Consider the following 16,293-nt stretch of genomic DNA (forward strand, 5'->3'; position numbering starts at 1 on the left):
CTGAAACTCCACAAGCACATTTGATGGATGCACTGCCAGGGCTGTCACAAGCCACTATGCCCCCTGCACTGCCCCAGCTACTCTTCATGGATGTGCAGGAAGGTGGGTTGCCCTCTGTGCCCACCACACCACTGAGGCCACCCTTAATGGGTTCACAGCCAGGGCCATCCAGAGCTAGCCCTGTCAGCACTTCTATCTAGCCAGCCACCAAGTGTGCACATGTGGAGAATCTGCCCTCAGTGCCTACTCCACCCTTGCAAGCACCCCTCCCAGATAGACAGCCTGGAGAAGGGCCCTCTGGGCCACTCACAGGCAGTCACCACAGAAGGCCCTGAAAAGGGCAAGCGTGTTCTGCTGCATGCCACCACAAACAATGTGTCTTGTGACTAAAGTGGTGCATAAAGTGGTGCTTGCTGCCCCACATGTACATCCCCATGGAAAAAGAAAGGCCCAGTGAAAGGCAAGGGTGTGCAGACACACTCCTGCATAAATTGCCCTAAGGGGAAGGGTAAGAGTGGGGATGCTGGAGGTAATGGCAACCGAAAGGTGGTGCTAGAAGCATAGTGGTGGGGGCGGTGGTCAACCCCCCAAGTCTTCCTCATTCTCTGGTGAAGAATGAAGCCTGTGACAGGTCCTGAAGCTCCTGGGCAGGTGCATTTCTGGGAGCAGTTGCACCTGTTCCGCACTTTGTTCTGCAGTTTCTGTCAATAGGGAATCCTTCCAAGTTTCTGCTGAGCCTCACTGTTCTCAAACCACTTTCCCCCTGCTTACTTTTAGCATCTGAACATGCTTTTTAAAAATATTTCCAGGCAACTTTCTTGATGGTATTTCCAAAAAAGAGCCCCAGAAGCTCTGTAATCTGTTTGTAGCAGTCAATGGAGAAAGATTTAGCATGTTAAAACGTCTCCCATTCTTCTTGGGCCTAGCTTTTGTGCCCGTTTTCTGCTAGCTTCCCAGATTGCAGGCAATGCTGCACACACACAAAGCTGAGGCAGCAAAATCCACTCAAGCAGTTGCCCTTGCAGGTCTGCTTGCACCCAAGTGCCTGATGAAAGAACAGGGCCCAAGTTTCAGTGTGAAGCTTTTGATTTATTCTTTTTTGTGGGGTGGGCAAGGTGGTGTGCTTCTGCTATGTCTCACAACTAAACCGCTGTGTGGGTCCCACTTTCCCTAAGCATATGGATTGGTGATGCGTCCACCGCCTTACTGCTTCCTCCCTTGGGACCAGGAGTGGGTGCTGGCACACACAGCCTTTGGGGAAACTTGTTTTATGCTGATACCTGTGGTGGGTTGCAAGCATTTCCTGAAGCACCCTGGGGGGTGCATGCCCACCTGAGAGGATGCAACTCAAAGCCCCCATCACCATCAACAGGTAATCTACTGGTCATGTGGTTCCCACTCTTCAGGGAGGGGGGCTTACATTGCCAAGGGTGAGACAGTGTTCTCAGTCGCAGCTAAAGGAATGCTGCAGTCTCAGTGGAAGTGTCTGCAGAAGCTGCTGGCAGAAGGAACCAGCTCCCCCCACCCCCGGGGGAAAATTAGATGGGCCTGAAGGAGATACCTCATGTACAAGTTGTAAGCGGTGGTTGCTCTGGGTGCCTAGTATAGGGTGAGGTTTGTGACCAGAAGGCAAGCACGCCCCAGCATACGAATATCACCAATATTTATATGCTGCTTTTCAACAAACGTTCCCAAAGTGGTTTACATAGATATAATTTTTTTAAAAAATGGCTCCCTGTCCCCAGAGGGCTCACAGAAATAAAAGAAAATAAAAGATTTCCCTTTGAAGCCTGGCAAAGCATGCACAGCAGGAAACCAGCCACCCCACTCTGATGGAAAGGGCACCCACCAGTACGGCTCCCTCCTCTGCAGGAACACTACCTATTGTTACATGCCAGGCAAGGAGGTTGAAGTGTACACGCTCTTGGGATATGGCAGGTGTTATCCGAGGGCCTGCGCACTGCAATGTCAAAGAGTGTGTGCAGCCAAATTCCACCTCCTTGCTTGGCATCTAGGAAGATTTTTGCAAGCATGGCATCAAGCATGGTTGTGTAAAGCACCATGGAGATGGTCCTTCACAGCATGGAGGAGGAAGCCAGACACAGATCCTATCAGAGGAGGGAGTTGCTGTGGGGTCGTGGAAGCTTGGGGAGTGCATGGGCAGAAGCTGCCCATAGGGAAGCTGCCAAGTTCTGTGATGTTTCTACAAGATGCCACAGATTGATGCCCTCCCCTCCCTGGCTCACCTTCTTCAGGGGGACTTGGTCACAGAGAGGGGGTGGATACTTCCAAGATATGGCATTTGGTAGTCCATGGACGATGCCTCCGAGTGGGTTCATGGGCAGATTCAGGATGTACAGAGAGACCTTCAACTTTCTTGCAGGAGAATGGAGCCAGTCCTCTGCTGCCAGGTCACAGTTATGCACCACACGGTGCCAGTGCATAAGCACCTTGCCATCACACTGTACAAGTTGGCTTCCAACTACAACTAACTCACTGTCATACCCCCACTCAAGGACAGTGGAGAGGAGTGGGGGGCAGGCGACTTACTAGAAAGTGGGGAGGCGCCTGAGGAGGAGCAGGGCGGTGATGTGAATGGGGAGGTAATTGAGACAGGCCAGGGCGAGTGTTTGGCGCAGGAGGGGCCAGCAGGGCCAGGTGATCTTTGGAGAGAAGGGTCAAGGTCTGAGCCAGAGTTTGAACGGCCACTATCTCCTCGAGGACGCAGACAGGGAAAACATCAGCAGCAGGTGAGGAAATTAGGGAGGAATAGTCAGCTGGCAAGAAAACAGAAGCCGGATTGACTCTATGGCAGCTGGCGGGGGTGGAGTGTTGATTCAGTGCACGTGGCTGCTGACTATACATCGGGCAGCCTGTGCCTTGAACAAACTGCTGGAAACAACACGTCAAATCTGCTTGGAGCTTTTGTCAGAGAGATTGTGACTTTGGATTTTGGGCTTCTCACTCCTCACTTCGGTATTCTTTATGGGACTGTTAAACCTGACTATTTAGCAGTAAAACTGAAACTTGAGCTACTGGCTATTGTGTCATATATTACCGGCCGGCATCAATAATCCACGGGAAATAATCCCAAAGGTGAGAGTGGCCAGCTGCATCTTCCACAACACCTGCGAGTCCAGGGGAGACATCCTGCTGTTGGACCACCCAGTTCTGCCATCTCCACCAGGAAGTGAGAGCGGGATGAGCCAGACAGGGATGAAGCACTGATGGATGCCCCCACTCCACTTGGGAGGATCTAGGACAGCAGCAAGGAAGTGTGGGCAGAGCAACTTTTGTGAGATACATGTGGGAGCATCTTCCACCAGGACACCAACAAGGCTTGCAGGTTTGTGGTGTTGGAAGAGTGCACCATTCTTAAATCAGGAGAAGTTTGGATGCCAGAAATGGGTGCACCTGTAGCCCCTTAAAGGATCAACCAAGGATACACCTGGATTAGCCATGTCCATTGCAACCCTACAAGGATTGTATTTAAAAATAAAGTGCTCACATCCCACCCACAAAGTTTGTGGCATGCTGATGTCTATGCTACCTGCCCTTTCACTACCAGGCATGTGTGCAGGAAATGCGTGTGTGTGGCAGAGGAGTGTCTGCACCAGGTGTGGAACTTTGCTTCTCCTCCTTTGCTGGCATTGTACTGGAGAATTGCCCCAAGGGCTTAGGCAAGGGAAACCCTGGTGGGATGAGGATGAGGTCAGCTGCTTTGCAGGGTATGTGGGGAAAGAGGGTAGGGGGACCTGGAAGGGGTGGCTGTGGGTCCACAGGAGGAATACCTCGTTACTAGGGGCCCATGGGCAATGCACTCATGCCTTGCCCATGAGTGTCCTTGCACTGATGCCCAGCCCAGAAACAAAAAGGAGCAAAGATTGAAGCAGGTGAAGCACACCTGAAGCAGGTGTGGCAAAAGTGGTTGCAGTCTGCCATTACACAGTTGGAGTGGGGGGGGGGGGTTGAGGGTCCCAATCACCTCTTATTTCTCTCCCCTTGCCAATAGAACCTTTTCCCCTTTGTCAAGCTTAAGCAGAATCGGTGAGGGGTTTGCGGGGGGGCAGCAGGCATGGATTTGATTGCAAGGTGCATTCAGTCTATCTTTGAAAAGTTATGGAGGGAAGAGAAGGGCCCAATCCTCTCTTCCTGGGTGGGGGGAGGAGGGGGGATCCAATTCCCTTTCTTCTCAACTGGGGAAGGCAGGGATCCTCATATAAATAAACAAACACATTTCTGGCTATTTATTGATAATCATGGCCAGGAGGCTGACAAGGGGATTTCCTCTAAGGAGAGTCCTCTTGCTGCTCTCAAATGGCAGGGTATGCTTCAACACAGGGATCACCTGGGGTGGGGGTATCCCCACTACAGCCCTTCCCAGTGCTGCGATTGCAAAGTTGGTGCAGGAACTTCTCCAAACTCTGGATGTATAGAACATGGGCCAGTCCTCCAGAGCAAAGGTAACAACTCCCAGAAAGTCCATCACTAATTAATTTACATGAGATCCACCCTGGGCTGCAGAGCAGCTGCACAGTTGTGTCACAGGATAACTCTTTCTGGCACACCACACCTTGAGCCCTCCAGTCATCAACTAAGTTAACTTATTCCAAGTTATCGGTTGTGGCGTTCTGTAGGACTCCCCCAAAACACCATTGCCATCTGGAAGTGCCCCTTGCCATTCTTTGGATACCAATAATTGTGCTTCTGCATCACTGTGTGGCTTTGAAGTTCCTGCAAGGGCATTGCTGAGAGTGCAGCGAGGAAGGGGTTAAAAAGTGTTTGCATTGTTGGAGGTAGCCATCAAAGCCAAAAAGGCATGAGTGCACCATGAATGTCCCCTCAGAGATTGTGGCCAATGGCAGCCACCTTAGCAACGTCCTGATGCCCCGCCCACAGTCTGGTGACGTAAGCAGCCCATGGCTTCTTGGGATTCAGCCTTGGTGGACCAGGAAGAGAAAGGGCTCCTCTGCCCAGAAACCTGAGGTTGGACAACTGTGGTTGGGTGACCATGTGTGGGACAATTCCCAGTTTCATCAATTAACCTCAGGTTCATCAACCCATAGTTTCACACTATGTCCAAAAGTAGCTTAAGACTGCTTCTGATTGGCTCCTGCAAACCTCACAAGATCTGGACTAGAAATGTTTGTGAAGAAGAGGCAAACTTAATAGCAAGTATCCAAGCCTAGAGTTCAGAAAATGCCATCCCTCTCCCAGCTGCCTTCCTAACCACTCTAAATGTACATTTCCCCCACTCTTTCAGCAGTGGCCTCATATTGATTCAGAGGATAATACAATTTCTTATATCAATTTTTAGCCTACTTTCCTTATGGACAGTAAACCTATGAGATCAGCCAGCATTGGGTGTGTGTGTGTGTATCAACTTCGCAATGCCTGGACCAATATGAACCAAATTGGGAACAGTTGAAGGGATACCTAGGGACACCTCAACAGCATAATTTCTGATGACGTCACCCACCCCAATTCAAGATGATGGATGTGTGAACATTTGAGGTGCGAGTGGGCTAATTGTGGACAGACCTAACCAATTTGAACCAAATTTGACACAGCTGTTGGGATACATAGGGACAGCTCAAGGGCATCATTTGTAATTATGTCATCCATCCCAATTCAATATGGCACATGTGTGAACATTTGAGGTGCAAGTGAGCTAACTTATGGAGTGATTTGGTCCAAAACTGATTTGGACCAAATTTGATGCAGTTGTAGTGAGTGAAACAAAGGGACACCTCAACGGCATCATTTGTGATGATCTCATCCACCCCAGTTCAAGATGACTGATGTGTGAATGTTTTAAGGAGCAGGTGGGAACCTATTTAGACCAAATTTGGTACAGTTGTAGGGAAATATAGGGACACCTCAAAGGCATAGTTTTTGATGATGTCATCCACCCCCATTCAAGATGGCAGATTTATGAACATTTGAGGCACAATTTGACTAATTTTTGAACTACCTAACCGATTCGGACCAAATTTAGTCCAGATGTAGGGACGGTGAAAGGAAGATTAGTATTTACCAGATTAGTAGGCAGATTAGTATTTACCAGAACTTCTTGTTTCAAGAAGTAATCATTTCATTACTCTGACGTAATTGGATTCCTAATCTGGACACTCCATATGGATACAAGGAAATAAGTTTGCATAAACTTTCTCAAACATGATCTGCTATTTAGCCTCATATTTTCCTCTCAGTAATGTTTTTGCACTCCTGACCATATCCCCCGGACCTCAGGGCCCAGGCAGTGTATCCCTTCTCCTCATGATTAGATTCTCAGTTAAAAAAACAAAAACAAAACAAAACAGTGATACAGTTCATAGACTGTATCACTTCAAATTAACATAAAGTTCACATGATAAAATGCTGTTCTATATAAAGAGCTCTCTACATAGAAAAAAATTAGGTACCAGGGGGAAAGGGTTCTATTCTAGCTTGAAGAACTACCAGACAAGAACGCATTTGCTGCGAAGCTGTGAAGCATTTTTCCCCATGGGTATATTTGACCCTTTGGACTCTTATGGAAAGTGGTACAGCCCCAGAACAGCATCTTGAAGTCATACAGCTTAGAAATGGTTTTACCACCTCATTTGCTGTGTGTATGTATTTGACCTATTGTACTGTAACACCCTGAACAAGTAAAGGAGACATTATCTATATATAATTCTCTAAGACATACCCATGGCTAATCCCATATGTGAACTCACAAGAGTTCACAAACAAGCTACCAGGAGGGGGAGAGAAAGCAGCGGGAGGGGGATAAAGTGGTGGCAGCAGAGGGGAGAGAAAGTGGCAATGCAGGAGATAAAGCAGTAGTGGGGGGAGAAAGCGACAGGTGGCCACAACAGATGGTGAACGGGTGGGGAGGTGTAGAGGAAGCAATTGGCAGTGGCAGTGGCTGGCAGAGAGAGAAAACGGCGGGCAGGCAGCCCATCCATGGGCATCCTCCTTGCGAGGAGACCAGCCAAGCAGGCGGTGGAGAGGGCGGCACAGCCTCCCAGCCAAATGACAGGTCGGGCCACACTGGGGCCGAATGAGGCCTCTCTGTGCCTGTGCAGAGAGGCGAAGGGATGGCCGAGCAGGCAGCAGAGAGGGTGGCCCAGCCTCCTTTTCCGGGCCCGTCTGCAGCCAAATGGCAGTTTGAATGAGCCCCTAGTGCGACCCCAGATCCACAGCTACTGGGCGAGCAGGTGGTAGTGGGGACTAACAGCCAAGCAGCGAGCGGGGGGTGGGAGAGAATGGCCGGGCATTGAGCGGGTGGAGGGGAGGAATGGCCGAGTGTGTGGGGGGAGGAACGGCCAAGTGGTGAGTGGGTGGGGGAGGAAAGGGCAAGTGGGTGGGAGGGAGGAACGGGTGTGTGGCATGTAGGTGGAAGAACGGGCAAGCAGGGGGAGGAACAGGCAAGTGGGGACTGAATGAACTAGCACACAGATGCTCTGTGAAAGATCAGCTTGTTGTTGTTGTTGTTAATTTAATATTTGTTGTTAATTTAATATTTAATTTAACTGCCTGACTCCAAAGGCTCTAGGCAGTTCACAAAAATAAGCACTAGAACAACAAAATAAAACAAACTGTTAAAAACAGTCATTTAAAACAATGTAATACATGCACAGATAGAAGCAGCTTTCCTGCTCAGATTCTCATGCTGGACTAGGAACCATGAGGAGAGTCTAGATATCAATGGTGTGCACTTGCATTGTGATGGGAAGTGTGGCACCCATTTCCATCTGCCTTGTAATGTCTGTGAGAATACACATCCGCAGCTACTGCCTCGGGCAGGGCAAGCATTGTTGAATGCAGCCAGATCTGGATCTGGGTCTAAATGTGCACCTTTTTTTGGAACACAGCATTGTTTTTTAGGAAAAGTAGCATATCGAGAATCTAAAATGTAGAAAAGAAATGCCGTAATGTTTATGGTCTAACTAGAACAGATATTTGCTAAGATATAAAAGTTTTTGAAGTAGATAGAGAAAGTCTTCCCCAGACAATTGTCTGATTTAATGATTTTGTTGTTGAAATGTCTCGAGTTTATAGCATGAGGTAATTACGTTTGAGTCTTCAGGGAAAATAGATTTATAGTAATGTAGAAAAGTGAACATTAACTTGATTATCACAGCAGATCAAAAGACTCTTTACTCTTTCAGGGAAAAGCCATGGGTTATTTGGGAAGGGATCATGACTGTGAAGTTAGAGAGAAGGAATTCCACATGCAAATTAAAAGAAGTATATCTAAAACTGTGTTTTAATAAAAAGTATAAATCTTGTTATATACCTTTGTCTGTAACCAAGATTTCAGGATATGCATAGATAAGGTTGTAATGCAGCTAAGAATTTGATTCACATACCAAGTTCCATAGCTCAACTAACATTAATGCCAGTGTATATGCTCTATGATGCTCATGATAGGGCTGTGGAGTTGTGTCAAACCCAACATGCCCTGTGTTGTGTCAAACCCAACATGTGTCGTGTGCTATTAGACAGATCTTCACAATGGCAGCAGAGGTCTTCAACAATTGGGACTCCAAATGAGATTCCTGCTGTTGTTCTGGAACATGGTTGGAACATCAACATGTCTGTCCGTTCCTGCTCCCCACTTGCTGCCCTCTCCTCCCCCTCTTTTACCCTGGACTGGGTGGGGGCAGGAGCCAGACTGCATCACATCTGCTGTGGTCTGGAAGGAGTAAAAGTCTTGAGGCTTCAGTTTTAAAAAGGTTCCTGCAATCCCCCCCTCCAGGTCCCTGGGAGTCACAAGGGCTTCTGAGGGCTGTAGGTTATCTAAGGCTGTTTCCATGGCTGGATGGAATGACAATCCCAGAAGCAGTCGGACTGCTCTGGCACCTAGAAGGACAGCTTTCCATCTAAAGAGCCGGTAACACTGTCACGTGTGTGAGGTCGGATTGGAACTCTGACATTTTGGGTCATGCACAGGCCTTGCTGGTGAACAACTAGTTTTGCCAGAGGGCTGATTTAAGAAGGTCATGGGTGGGAGTGACAGGCCAAAAATTCATCACCCAAAGTAGCTTGCTAGAAAATCCTGTGGTCATAGCCACAACTCCCTTCACATGCCTCATTTGCCTCTGGGTTAGCAACTGGGAGGGGAATCTCAAGTTGCTGGGTCCTGGTGTGTGAACTGTCCTCCTCATATAATCTATCATATATTAAAGCTGTTCTCATGATGTGGCTAGCCCAGATGAGCACGCTGCTACCACATGAGCAAGGCTAGGCTGCTCATGGGGAACACCAGGATCTGCATGGATCCTGGCACTCCTGCCCAGCCAAACCAAACTTCAGCCTTTAGCCAAGTTGAAGGGCACAAGTGTGGCCTTAACCTGGCTGCCGGGATTGTGTGTGATCTGATTTTTGATTGCATGTAAATCAGACTGATTTAAAGTCTGACTTAAGGACTAGAAGAAAATCCTTTCCACTTTAAATAATTGTAATGCTTTTTGTAGAGACGGGCACCTAAAGAGATGGGCACCTAAATTGTACTCAGAGACAGGCAACTCAAGCGCCCGTCTCATGGGGGTATCCACACCTCTCCAGCTTTTCCTCTTATCTTGCTTCCACACAATCACTTCTCCCTCCTCCTGCCTAGCTGTTTGTACCCACACAACCGAAATTGGGAGCATACACAGCTCCCAAACCTGGGTAGAACACAGTTTTCACTTATGCAAATGGCCTCATTATTTTGTTCGTAAGCTCCATCAACATTATTCTTGAACAATCCAATATATATATGATTTTCTTTTAGTCTTAACAATTTGTTCCAAAACAATTTCATAACCTTTTCATGCAGCCTACATCATCCTACATACATATGCATACATATATTTATACTTTCCTCATCAATGTGATCCAATAATGATTACTTAGAAAGCCCTTTTGAATCACAGAGATGTATATTTTACTCAGAGCCATACTATTTCTGATGGGCAAGGAGCCATGTTCTTAAATCTGATTCTGCCCCAAACACTTGGAAAGCATGGTGAGAATGGCGGAAGGCATGGTTTAAGATCAAAGAGGGCATATATGTGAGGCATGCAGAAGACTCCTCCTCCTCACAGTTCATTGGCCCAGGTGTTTTCTCCTTGCCAGGTTCACTTCTGTTATCAAAGCCTGGTTGTGGGGAATGGAGGGATGGAGCCACAAAGGAGATAAAGCATCTTCAGCCCCCATGCCCCACTTTGATTTTTTTTAAAAAAATAACTGAACAAAATTGCCAGTTTTGATGGTATAAGACTTCTGTCAAAAAGAGCTATCTACTTGTTTGCTTTTGTTTCCTCCGGTTGCACAAATTTTGATGGTTTCTGTGGTGCATGTTGGAGAGTTTTTCTCAGGCGATGATTGCAAGTGTAGCTGGGTATAGAGGATGCACAGAAATCCCTTCCTCCCTCCCTGGGAAATTTTGCCCCTACACTGCCTCTTCCCCCTCCTTCTCTTTCTTATTGGCTGACATGATGCACAGATGAAATGGGGGGAAGACACTGGCGCCACTGACACTGTGCATGCGGAAGGATTGGTTCCATTGTCCCTATTAGCAGCCGCACAAGCTGCATCACCACGGTTTCTCCCATTGTAGTGACCCTGCTAACTTGGCAAAGAGGCATCTTTTAATGTAGTGATTCTCTTTATTTAGCAGGGGGAGAGTAACTGGCCCTATCCACCCCCAGCACAGTACTTCCAGTGACCGTTGCTGGTGTCTGTCTTATGTTTCTTTTTAGATTGTGAGCCCTTTGGGGACAGGGATCCATTTTGTTTATCTTATTTATTTGTTATTTCTCTGTGTGAGCCATTTTTGGAAGGGCGGTATATAAATCGAATAAATAAATAAATAAATAAATAAATAAATAAATAAAGGCAACACAGTTTGCGCAACTGCTAGTCGGGATAGTATCACATGGAAGCCACTGTTTCCATATACACAGCACTGGTGGTGGTGTCATTGCTCTCAAAGTGCTTTACAAAGGAAAAAATGTCAATGGTCCCCTGTCCCAAAAGGGTTCATAGTCTGGAACTGAAGTAGACACACCACTGGAGGGATGCTATGCTGGAGATGGGCAGGGACAATTGCTCTTTCCCTGCTAAATATAAGAGAGTCCCCACATCAAAAGGTATCTCTTTGCTCATTTAGCAAGGGTTTGTCTTGTTTTTCTTTCTGTACAGCTTTCACCCAAGCTAGTATCTGTTTAAACTACTTATTCCCCATCTCAAGCAGGTACCTATGAATCCATGTTGACATTTTAGCGTTAATGTAACAACTTCAGGATGTATGGATCAGACCTTCCTGTGAGGGTGTTTGCTTCAGCAAATATGCAGTGGCAGTTCTAGAGCTGGGTGATGTTTTGGCAATGGTGCTGCTGTGGTGGTAGAATTAATGGATGTATTGCCCCCTAGTGAGTTGATCTGCATGCCAACGGGCTCCTCTGCTATAAAAGGAGTCTCTACACCTTCTTCTCTGCATGTGGGCCTAGGGGCTGGATTTTTAATTGCTGTCTATTTGGCAAGAGGTATCTCTTTTAAAAACAAAGATGGATCTGCTACACACACACATGCACACAAGGTCAAGCTAATAAGTTCTTTTTCAAATTTATATGATGACCCTTCTTGTTGTTTCAAAGCCATGCCATTTCTCACAGTATACTAATCCTTGTTTTCCTTCCTGCATTTGAAGAAAAAGAATTGTTTAGTGAAAATATTAATAAAATGGCAGCATCTGTCCTCTTTTTGACTCTCTGAGCATTTGTGTTGGCAGCTTTTGAGTTGCCTTACGGCAAGCGTTTGTTTAGGTTGCTGACGACTGTCTAGGCCACTATTGCAATCTGGATCATCATTTTTATTTCCTTTTTCATCCTTTCTCCTCTCTCCACACTTTTCTTTGTTTTCCTTTGTGCTTTGTAAATTAGATGCTTGAAATTTTTAAAAAATGCATTTCTCCTCACCATGATCAATCTCACCCATATGCCCTGAACCTTTCTACATCCAGATTATGTACCATAGCCACTTCTACACACACACACACACACACACACACACTGGAGGTTTGGAGGGGGTCTTACCATGCAGTCAAAACATTATTGTAGTTCATGTTAAAATGTTGAGTCTGATGTTTTAATGGCATTTTTAATAGGGGTGAATTTTTAATAGGGCTGAATGTTCACCTTCACTTTCATGGGAGTGTGTGTGTGAAAAGGAGGAATATTTCAGCAATGTTGTGGGGAACCCAACAGTTTCTTTGAAATTCACCTATAGAATGGGGCCCCATTATGGGGGAGCTTACCTAAAGCGGAGCAACAGTGGTGGCGTTTTCTCTTGATTAAAACCTTTTGTTGGTGTTGGTCTTGTTGTTGGTGGTGTTGCTTTAACAACACTGCTGGCAGCAGCAACAGTATTAAATCCCGGCTTTGTCATTTGTTTGGGACCATTTTCCTTCTGAAGTTACCAGGAAATTCCCAGGAAATTCCCTGGTGCATTCCAGGAAGAAAAACAGCCAAGCTGCCACTTAATACTGCTGCTGCCCACATTGTTGTTAAAGAAAAGGGGGGGGGGCAATTATTTTGGAGATGTGCCTCCACAAGCATTGGCACTTGGCACCTATTTATCCTTTTTTTTAATTCTGAGGGGTCAAATATTTCACCCTAGGCCTAGTTGTAAGTATTGTTATTGTTCCTTGTGAAATTTTTAACTTGAAAGGGTATAAATCTTTCAAATAAGTAAACAGAATAAAATTCATTTTCTCTGCCTGTTTCATAGAGCCTAAACTACTCTTGAGTTAAAAGAAAGTAATGACAACAGCGACAGATAAGCCAATGAAAACACACAGGCTTTTCTTAGGCTGCAGGCATGGCCCTATTCCACCTGGAATCATGCCAGTACAGTTGACCCCATGACATTACTTCAGAATGAGAGAGCAAGTTTGGGACTTTTCGGGACAAGACAATGGTAAATGTGATGTTGTGGGTTAGCTGTGACACAGTCCTCTGATGAGAGAAGGAGCAATAGGGTAGTACCCTGCATGTCAGTGTTGTTGGGGTTATTTCCTTGAGGGCCCTCCCTCTCCGAGGCAGGAAGCCCTGGTAGCTGGGCCTTTGCCAGCTGCTTACGCAAAGCTTCTCTTTTAATAAGATAAAAATAACTGTGAGTAAGTAACAATTTGATACCAGATCCTAACATGTGTTGTGTCTCATAGTAGGTCCTGTTCTGTGTAAACAGTGAATAAAACCCTATTGTTTTTACATGAGAGATGTCTTTGCTCAATACTGTTTGAGTGTTGAAATAATCTTTTTAAGAATGTAGCTACGTTCAGCAGGTTTAGCTAAGCAGCATGTCTTGGAAAAGGGGGATGGAATTCAATGGGGAATTGAATGAGAACATTTTCTTAGACAATCATAGGAAAGAGGTTGCATTAAGTCATACATTCCAGAGGGTAATTATGTTATCATGTGCTGAACCATGTTGCACAAGATTAGCTTGCTGAAAATATGTTGACTGGTTTTATATATATATATATAGAGAGAGAGAGAGAGAGAGAGAGAGAGAGAGAGTATATAGGTGCTTCCTTCTTCTCAGCAGCAAAATAACATTTCTCTGTTATCATAGGGCTGGATATGCTCTTTAGAGCTATTCAGGGTGCTGAAATATGACCCTTCATCCCCAGCAATATTAACAGACTAATTTATTTTTCATCCAGGTTAATTAGGGTATGTTACAAGTACAGAATTGAAAGAGTTGAAGTACATTATATCAGAGGTGCTGACAGACTAGGGATAGAAGGGAGGCATTCTTTTGTAACCCCTAGTGTGGGAATCAAGCAATCCCTTATACCTCGATCTAACAAACATTTGAATTAGAAATTCTGTTTGTTCAATTGGAAGTAACTTCTAAGTATATTTTGGAGCAAGGTGTCAGGATGAAAGCAAACCAATGCCAATCACTCATTCCATATATACTTCTGAGTTGGTGATTTGTTATTACTTCTGGTGATGTTCATAATGTAATATAACACTGAAGAATGTTTCAGCTTTTATTGGCAATGCTAGTGGCATGTTACCAGAAACAAGTCTCTCACATATGTACTTTTATGTATGACAAAATCACATCTACTATATCTCTATTTTAAAAACAATGCTCTTTGAAATATTATGCACATGCAAAGCCATTGTCAGCTGGTTCTGTTTTCTTGCTGCTTTGAGAAGCAAGGAATGAGTGTTTCAGAAGATCATTTAGCTGGATTTTTAAAAATCTGTTTTTCCATGAGTTAGCATGGAGTGTGTGTGTGTATACACACACACACACACACACACACACACACACACACACTCCCCATAGGAATATAGGAGGAGGCTGGGCCAAGGGCTTGGGGAACGAAGAGAGAACAGCTTGGGCGCGGCACTGACTCTGGTGTTTGCCTCTACCCCACCTTGCTCCAGGTGTATTTTGTACAGTTTTTATGCTTGTATTTTAAATCTTTTTTAGTCAGATTTGTTTTATATTTTAGCTTAATATTTTAATTGTGTCATGTTTATAGTCTTGTTTTTAATTTTTGTATAAACCACCTTGGGGTTGTTTTAATGAAAGGCAGTATATAAATTTAACAATTAAATCAACAATTTTATATATATATACACACACCCCACCTGATATGTGCATCTCTAGGCAGTGTACACAATGGGGCCCAATCCAGCCAAAGCTACGGACTTTAAAAACCCATTGGTTTCCCATTGATTGACTGATTATTGATTGATAATTTTGGATTCAACTATTCAATCACTCAACTTTGAAATCAAATAAATGTGAATGCAATACCCTTAACTTTGTTTGGATCATGCCTGTACTTCATAATATCAGCAGATGATAAAATATGCCACAGTGAATTTAGATAAGAACTCTTTCTTATTATTTGTGCAGTTCTGATTGAATCACTTTGGCTTGCTTCTGCTGACCTTCTGTGATATCTTATTAAAAGAGAGAACTTTATATTTCATGCATCATTTATCAAGTTTAATAAGGGAGGATTTTTTTCCAATTAATTTTAGTTTCAGATAAGTTGGTGCCCCGCAATATGAACTAAATTTCATAACTAAAATATGAGTTAGAGTTCGGAGGTCAGGAATGGCATACACAGCTTGGGCTCCAAACAACCCATCATCTGAGTCATCAGAACACAACTGCAGCTCTGTATTAACACTGAGTCATCCATGATATAATCTGATTCTGAGATATATGGAAGCACAGTGCTCCCAACCCTTTACCTCCAGAACTATCGCTCATCTCTAAAATTAACTTCCAGCTGATGCCTCATTGTTTCAAAGAAACGTCTCCCACAAAGCCGCATTCAGACGATTAAAACTAACATTGCTTTCCATCACAGGAGAGGATGTCAGCAAGAGACTTACACTTACTTATGAAGAAGAAAAGCCTGCATTCTGTAGCTATTTTGGCCCATCCATAAAAGCAAGCTGAAAATCATCACTGATATGATTCACAAATATTCTCCAGTCTTCTGAAAAGTCCACGGCAGTTTTAAACCATGAGGCTATTCTCATGACCCGCTGCAGCAGGGCAGGAGCATGAAAACCTGGCTTGCGAGGCTCGCATGAAGCCTCGGATTCCACTCCTGCCCTGCTGCTCCAGAGCAGGGCTACTCTGGGAATCAACCCACCCTCTAACCCAGGTTAAAAGGGCAAAGCCCTATCCTACCGTGGCAGCCCTGATCATGTGTGCAATGGGGGCTGTGTGCTGCAGCTCCCGACAGCCCAGTTTCCTGAAGATCACAGAGTGCTGCTTAAAGAGTGGCCAGGAAGCTGGGAGCTGCAGCATCTCAGCTTCCTGCACAATGCATTGTGGAATACTGGAGGACTTCCTCCTCCAGATCCCCAGTACTGTAAGCTCCACCGTGCTGGTTGTGTGGGCGCACAGCACAGCAGAACTCTAGCAATTGTCTGCTCATGTGAGGGAGGCAGGAAGGTTCCTGCCTTCCTCCGCCAAGCCCTCCCTAACCACCTGAGATATTTCGTTGTGTGCACGACCTCAGTATGGGCTATCTCCTATGTTATAGTTTGCTATATGAGTATGTGCCTGTGAAGTTGGAAAAAGAAGGTTGTGTAAAATACTGCTAAGCAGGTATTGGTAAGGTGAGCAGCCTGTTGGATGCAGGCTAGGACATCCTACTAAACTAATGGGACACTTGCTGTTCCTAGGCCATATCCACAATACTGAATTTACCTTATAATCTGAATGATTTCAGATTTATCTGTTAATTGCTAAATTAGCCTTTAAATA

The 16,293-nt window shown here is 45.3% G+C and overlaps 1 long non-coding RNA gene across 1 annotated transcript; it reads right to left on the reverse strand.

Moving 5' to 3' along the window:
• Positions 1-7,466: 7,466 nt before the first annotated feature.
• Positions 7,467-15,770, reverse strand: LOC128339501 (uncharacterized). The gene is made up of 2 exons (XR_008313057.1): positions 15,414-15,770; positions 7,467-7,896 (listed from the first exon to the last, which is right to left on the reverse strand). It is a non-coding gene; the product is annotated as an uncharacterized LOC128339501 (long non-coding RNA).
• Between the last annotated feature and the right edge of the window lie 523 nt (positions 15,771-16,293).

The sequence above is a fragment of the Hemicordylus capensis genome, chromosome 1 (genome assembly GCF_027244095.1).
Source record: "Hemicordylus capensis ecotype Gifberg chromosome 1, rHemCap1.1.pri, whole genome shotgun sequence".
NCBI lineage: Eukaryota > Metazoa > Chordata > Lepidosauria > Squamata > Cordylidae > Hemicordylus > Hemicordylus capensis.